At 52.4% G+C, this 7,499-nt stretch overlaps 1 long non-coding RNA gene across 1 annotated transcript; it reads right to left on the bottom strand.

Annotated features, from left to right (window-relative positions):
* Positions 1-5,426: 5,426 nt before the first annotated feature.
* LOC140856431 (uncharacterized) lies at positions 5,427-6,639 on the bottom strand. Its single transcript, XR_012139627.1, has 2 exons — positions 5,968-6,639; positions 5,427-5,769 (listed from the first exon to the last, which is right to left on the bottom strand). It is a non-coding gene; the product is annotated as an uncharacterized lncRNA (long non-coding RNA).
* Between the last annotated feature and the right edge of the window lie 860 nt (positions 6,640-7,499).

Here is a 7,499-nt window from a genome sequence, read left to right as displayed (position 1 = left end):
TGAGGGACTCCGAACCCTTCCGGGGGTGCCGGCTGTTGACAAAATGGGCCACAAATTGGTGGCTCATCTGATCGAAGGAAAAGATGGTACCCGGCTTCAGCGTCGAGTACCAGTTTCTCGCCGCTCCCTTCAAGGTGGATGGGAAGGCTCGACATAGAATGGCGTCGAGTGCGCCATGAAACAGCATCATCATTCGGAAGGCCTCCAGGTGGTCAACCGGGTCCGAAGTCCCGTCGTAGCTTTCAAATTGGGGGAGTTTGAAGTTTGGCGGGATCGGTTCCTGCATGATCATTTGAGAAAAGGGAGGGTCAGTACAAATATCCTCACCATAAGCGGGGGGAGCGTGGCAGAGTTCCTCGATCCGCTGGTTCATCTCCTGAAGCCTCCGGTCCAGAAAATCCTCTCGACTACGAGTCTCGAGGGTCTTCTGGCAGGATGAAGGTAGAGATCTTCCAGGGGTGGAATCGTGGTCTGATTGGGGGCTCTCCACACTTGGATTCGTCTTTTCGGGAAAGACTGGGCGGCTGGCCCAGGTGGCCCGTCCCACCGTCGGATTTTGAAGTTCTGGCGACGCTCTTTCCGGTCGCACTAATGCCTGTGGCTGCTGCTGCTGTTGCATGGCCTGCACAGCTTCAGTGAGGCCTCTGACCTGCTGCACCAGTAGGTCGAATTGCTCCGTGCCAACCGTCGTTGCCGGTGGAGGGGGTAGAGGCTGGGAGACTGGAGGTGAGGTCGGAGCCTGAGATCTGGCTGCGGAGGCCATGGATCGTCGTGTGGATGCTTTACGGGGAGGCATCGGGCGAAGACCTAGTGGGAGAAGGAGGAGTGGATGTCGGGGAAGGTGATCGGAGGCGGTCCCGTTGAGCGCTCTTTTAAGAACAAGGGTACTGCGAAGACACCCCCTCCTTCTAGCGCTAATCCTGTTGGTGCAAAAATCTGCCTGCGTCGGAGAAGCTGGAGTCGAGGGAGTCACGGTCGCCGCCGGGACCTGCAAAGAAAGTCTAAACCGGAGGTGGGGTTGCTCCGGCAAGACCCTCCGACGCTCAAGTCAGTTCTCTGCCTCAACAAGAATGGAGTGCTCGAACGAAAATTTATTTTGTGATAGAAAATAGAGCTTAGAGAATAACGTATCTGGGGTCCCCTTTTTATAGGCAAGGGGAGCAATGGCTTGATAGCGATTGTTTGTAACTGCCTCGTCGTGGGCCGCACAGGGCCAGGAGAAATTTGTCATGAGGAGTAATGGGGTGGAGTCGTGGCTGTTACCATGGCTCGCCACGTGGAATCGGTTGTGGGGAGTGGAGCGGCATTCGTTGTCGCGACTTGCAAGGGAGTAGTGGAGCCGCGCAGCACCCGCCGCAGGGAGTGAAGCAGATTCGCGGCCATTACTGCGGCCTACCATGTGGAGCCTGCTGTGGGGAGTGGTGGAGCCGCGCAAAATCCATCGCAGGAGGTGGAGCAGAGTCGTGACCGTTACTGCGGCCTGTCAGGGAGTGATGGAGCCGCGCGGGATCCGTCGCAGGAAGTGGAGCAGGATCGTGGCCATTATTGTGGCTTGCCAGAGGGTCCAGACCTGTCGGCCGAAGTCTGGCTGGAGCGTCTGGCGGAGAGAGGTGGCCAGTTACCCGTCTGAGAGGAGCTCGGAGTCCGGCTCTCGTAGGAGTCCGGATGGAGTCTTCCTTCAGTCGAAGTCGGGGGCGAAGTCCGGCTCCCGTAGGAGTCCGGACGGAGTTTTCCTACAGCCGGAGTTGGGGACGAAGTCTGGCTCCTGTAGGAGTTCGGACGAAGTTTACCTGTAAGTGAAGTCGTGGGCGGAGTCCGGCTCCCGTAGGAGTCCGGACGGAGTCTGCCTGTAGCCGGAGTCGGGGATGAGGTCCGGCTCCCGTAGGAGTTCGGGCAGAGTCTTCCTGTAACCAGAGTTGGGGATGAGGTCCGGCTCCCGTAGGAGTCCGGGCTGAGTCTTCCTGCAATTGGAGTTGCGGGTGAAGTCCGGCTCCCGTAGGAGTCCGGACGAAGTCTACCTGTGATTGGAGTCGTGGGCGGAGTCCGGCTCCCGTAGGAGTCCGGACGGAGTCTTTCTGCAGCCGGAGTCGGGGACGAAGTCCAGCTCCCGTAGGAGTCCGGGCGGAGTCTTCCTGCAAGTGAAGTTAGGGACGAAGTCTGGCTCCCGTAGGAGTCCGGACGAAATCTACCTGTGATTGGAGTCGTAGGTGGAGTCCGGTTCCCGTAGGAGTCCGGACGGAGTCTTTCTGCAGCCGGAGTCGGGGACGAAGTTCGGCTCCCGTAGGAGTCCGGGTGGAGTCTTCCTACAAGTGAAGTTGGGGACGAAGTCCGACTCCCGTAGGAGTCCAGATGAAGTCTACCTGTGATTGGAGTCGTAGGCGGAGTCGGGCTCCTGTAGGAGTCCGGACGGAGTCTTTCTGCAGCCGGAGTCGGGGATGAAGTCCGGCTCCTGTAGGAGTCCGGACGGAGTCTTCCTGCAAGTGAAGTTGGAGACGAAGTCCGGCTCCCGTAGGAGTCCGGATGAAGTCTACCTGTGATTGGAGTCGTGGGCTGAGTCCGGCTCCCGTAGGAGTCCGGACGGAGTCTTTCTGCAGCCGGAGTCGGGGACGAAGTCCGACTCCCGTAGGAGTCCGGACAGAGTCTTCCTGCAAGTGAAGTTGGGGGCGAAGTCCGGCTCCCGTAGGAGTCCGGACGAAGTCTACCTGTGATTGGAGTCGTGGGCGGAGTCCGGCTCCCGTAGGAGTCCGGACGGAGTCTTTCTGCAGCCGAAGTCGGGGATGAAATCTAGCTCCCGTAGGAGTCCGGGCGGAGTCTTCCTGCAAGTGAAGTTGGGGACGAAGTCCGGTTCCCGTAGGAGTCCGGACGAAGTCTACCTGTGATTGGAGTCGTGGGTAGAGTCTGGCTCCTGTAGGTGTCCGGACGGAGTCTTTTTGCAGCCGGAGTCGGGGACGAAGTCTGGCTCCCGTAGGAGTCCGGGCGGAGTCTTCCTGCAAGTGAAGTTGGGGACGAAGTCCGGCTCCCGTAGGAGTCCGGACGAAGTCTACCTGTGATTGGAGTCGTTGGCGGATTCCGGCTCCCGTAGGAGTCCGGACGGAGTCTTTTTGCAGTCGAAGTCGGGGACGAAGTCCGACTCCCGTAGGAGTCCGGGCGCAGTCTTCTTGCAAGTGAAGTTGGGGATGAAGTCCGGCTCCCGTAGGAGTCCGGACGAAGTCTACCTGTGATTGGAGTCGTGGGCGGAGTCCGGCTCCCGTAGGAGTCCGGACGGAGTCTTTCTGCAGCCGGAGTCAGGGACGAAATCCAGCTCCCGTAGGAGTCTGGGCGGAGTCTTCCTGCAAGTGAGGTTGGGGACGAAGTCCGACTCCCGTAGGAGTCCGGACGAAGTCTACCTGTGATTGGAGTCGTAGGCGGGGTCCGTCTCCCGTAGGAGTCCGGATGGAGTCTTTCTACAGTCGGAGTCGGGGACGAAGTCCTGCTCTCGTAGGAGTCCGGATGGAGTCTTCCTGCAAGTGAAGTTGGGGACGAAGTCCGGCTCCCGTAGGAGTCCGGACGAAGTCTACCTGTGATTGGAGTCGTGGGCTGAGTCCGGCTCCCGTAGGAGTCCGGACGGAGTCTGTCTGCGGCCGGAGTCGGGGACGAAGTCCGACTCCCGTAGGAGTTCGGACGGAGTCTTCCTGCAAGTGAAGTTGGGGACGAAGTCCGGCTCCTGTAGGAGTCCGGACGAAGTCTACCTGTGATTGGAGTTGTGGGCGGAGTCCGGCTCCCGTAGGATTCCGGACGGAGTCTTTCTGCAGCCGGAGTCGGGGACGAAGTTCGACTCCCGTAGGAGTCCGGGCGGAGTCTTCCTGCAAGTGAAGTTAGGGACTAAGTCCAGCTCCCGTAGGAGTCCGGACGAAGTCTACCTGTGATTGGAGTCGTGGGCGGAGTCCGGCTCCCGTAGGAGTCCGGACGGAGTCTTTCTGCAGCCGGAGTCGGGGACGAAGTCCGGCTCCCGTAGGAGTCCGAGCGGAGTCTTTCTGCAAGTGAAGTTGGGGACGAAATCCGGCTCCTGTAAGAGTCCGGACGAAGTCTACCTGTGATTGGAGTCGTAGGCGGAGTCCGGCTCCCGTAGGAGTCCGGATGGAGTCTTTCTGCAGCCGGAGTCGGGGACGAAGTTCGACTCCCGTAGGAGCCCGTCTACCGTGAAGAATCTGGTCGACGCTGGTGGGGGTTGATCCATTGGCAAAACTTAGGAATGTTGCGGAAGCTCGACCGCCGGAGAGGTTCGGAGAGATGCCGCCGAGGGTCGGAAGTTGGCAGAATCTCCGGAGGGTCGCTCCTTGTGCGAACTTCGGCTGTAGGGGTATTTTGTACCCAACAACATCTATTTGGAAACGTGTGTTCTGTATCTGCCATTGGAACCCTTTAACTTGTATCGTGATCAATATCTGACTTCCATCTTCTATAGAGACTTGCAAAGAAGCAGTTTGGTCCAATTTGCATCTCAGTCTTTGAGCTACTTTCTCATCTAAGAAGTTATGCGTGCTACCACTGTCAATATATGCAGTGGCTTTTTGTTGTAATACTCAGTAACCCGCATAGTATGATAGGCCGAAATGCCAGCTAATGCATGAATAGAAATGTGAGGAGTATCAAGCGCACATTCAACCTCATAGTGAGACACCTCTTCTTCTAAATCCAAGGGTACTTCTTCTTCTTCTTCCACTTCTAGAAGGTAGAGTTGAGCTTTTTTGTGTTTGAAATGATGGCCAAGGGTATAAGATTCATCACAGAGATAACACAACCCTTTAGCAATTCTCTCATTCATTTCAGCTACAGATAAGAGTTTAAACTCAGTGGAAGGTAGGCTGGGTTTTGGTAAGACAGGGGGTCTGGTGGGTTTCTGGTTTCAATAAGTGGAGCTAGGTATTGTGTTGGAAAATTAGTGTTTGAATGACCGTGGGAGTTTTATGACAAGTTTGGGTAAAGCCACAGTGTTTGGGTTTAAATTCTAATTTCTGGAGTTGAAAAAGGGTGTGGGTTGGGGAAGGTTTGAATGAGGCTGGACAGCTTCATATAGTTAGACAAGAGTATAAACTTGCCTAACAGTTTTGGGTTGAAACATACGCACATGAATCTGGGTATCAAATCTCATTCCAGAAACAAAACAACTAACTAAATATTCCTCAGGCAAACTAACCCTGGTCAACACTACATCAAATTGATTGTGATACCCTTAACAGACCCAGTTTGTTGTAAATTCTTTAAGTCAGACATGGGATCATCATAAACTTCTCTAAATCTATCACTCATAATTTTGACATAATCACTCCAGAAGGGCAAAAAAGTAGTCAGCAAAGATTTGACAAATGCATGATGCCATTGGAGACCCTTTCCATCCAAATGGATGGAGGCCAATCTCACTTTAATGTTTTCAGGAGTGTTATCAATGAAAAAAAATTGATCACATTTATAGAGCCACTCCTTCACATTATCACACTAAAACGAGAAAAATCCACTTTAGAAAGTCTGGTAGAGTAAGAATAAGAAGACCCTGAAGTATGAGCAGAGTTACCAAAAGAACCAAAATGGAAATCATCCTCAAGATTCTCTTTGCCATTTTGTCGAGCATTTGGTGTGCCCCCGAAGTTAGCATTTGATCCTCGATATGAGAAATATTAAGGATAAGCTCCTTCATAGCCCCAAACATTTGTTCTAGCTTCTCATCCATGGTGGTAATTCGTTTGTTCCAAGCTTCTTCAACATCCCTAATGGCGACATTGTGTCGAGTTCCTTCAGCCATTGCGAAACCCACAGCCAAGAATTCAGTAGCTCTGATACCACTTTGATATAAAGAAAAAAAAATAAAGAACTTCTAGAATTCTAAAGTGAATTGGAAAATTTCTATCAGAATATGCAGGAGAATTAAGAAAATGGAGAATAATTCCTGAGTTTATTCTGATTTATGAGAGAAAGGTTACAGAGAATTACAGAGAGAAGAAAATGGTGGAATTGAGAAGTATTGGAGGTATTTTGGTACTAATCGAAAACGTGGGAAGAAGACTCTAAACCACGCCAACTACCAAGCATATGCCTTAGGTCATTTGGACCTAACAGAGGCCTTCCCTTCTCATTCCATGCATCCCCCCATGGGTATCATCACAATAGGACAAAAGAAAGAGGGGAAGAGGTGGAGGGAAGAGAAAAGGTGGCAGAAGAGGGAAGAAGTTACTGCCGCGTGCCCAGCTTTAGCCTGCAGGTGCTTGCACCCTCCGCGCACATTCGACCCCGCCTCGACCTCCGACCTGGCGTCGGCCTTCGCTCTACCTTGGCTATTGAACCCAGAGTGCGCGGCCTTATCACATCATAAAACAAACCTCTCTCGTACTCTCAGCTATAGTCTGTCAGTTTATATTATTAATAAATAGAGCCCACCATACATCATGAGATGATAATATTGAACATAATTTTCAAAAATATTTAATAAAAAATAAAAAATTCTAGCAATTCTGTAACAATCTGACCAGTAGACAGAATAATAGGCAACGGACCGTAAAAGATTATAACTAACAAATTATTAGTAGACAGATAGCCTATCTTGACGGCCTACGATCCAGATGCTTAAGTCTAACAAACTCTGGTTTCCAATTATAAGGAGAAAAAGAGGAAACCCCAGGTATGTGACTACTTTGTCTCTTATGTTCATTCTTCTATTGAGCAGCAAACTGATTTGAGTGTCGAAGGATTTCTGTCGGAGCCAACTTCGATAGGAACTTTTTTTGCAGGTCTCATCCCCAACGGCCCGGTGCTCTACCGATTTCAGTCATTCCGATGCTCGATAAAATTCTGCACCAACAGATTGACGTTAGAAGAAGGAGCCTCATCCCCATTCGAAGAAGCATTGATCGAAAGTAGAGTAGCAATGGTGCCCAAAAAAACATCCTTTCATCGCTCTAACACCACTACCTCTCGACAGATGGAAGGCAAGGCCAACAACTAGGTGCAGCCATCACAGGTAGAAATCCCTCCCTCCGCCATCTCAGCCAACGGTGGTGACGGCACACAAGTTTAACTTGCTTTTTCAGCAAATTTAAAATCTGACAACCAGAACAAAGAAAGGTAAGAACGAAAGTCCCTCGTGCATCCGTCTTCAGCCTCGGCCAAGGCCACCCATGCATGGCCGTCCACGCTCTACGCGGAGAACAGGTGCCACGATATTCCCTCGTTGATTCTCGATTTGCGTGTGTTATGGGAATTGCCGTGGGCCACTTGTACCTGGCACCTCCCTTCTTGTTCCACCCTACCGCAAATGACAGAAAGGATGGGAGGAAAAAAAAGAGGAGGAATGGGCTTCTTCCTCTGGTCCCATCCTGTCACCAGTGACGCCAAAAAGAAGAAGAAGAAGAAGAAGAAGAAAGGGAGAGGAAAAGGAGGGAAGGAAGCGAGAGAGAAGCCGCAGTGGAGAGGAAAAAAAGCACTGGCGGTCACCGACCTTCCTCATGTGCACGCACGCCTCCGCCGTC

This window comes from Elaeis guineensis, chromosome 3 (genome assembly GCF_000442705.2).
Source record: "Elaeis guineensis isolate ETL-2024a chromosome 3, EG11, whole genome shotgun sequence".
NCBI lineage: Eukaryota > Viridiplantae > Streptophyta > Magnoliopsida > Arecales > Arecaceae > Elaeis > Elaeis guineensis.
Note: the sequence above shows the minus strand (reverse complement) of the source record. Positions and strands in the feature narration are given on the sequence as shown.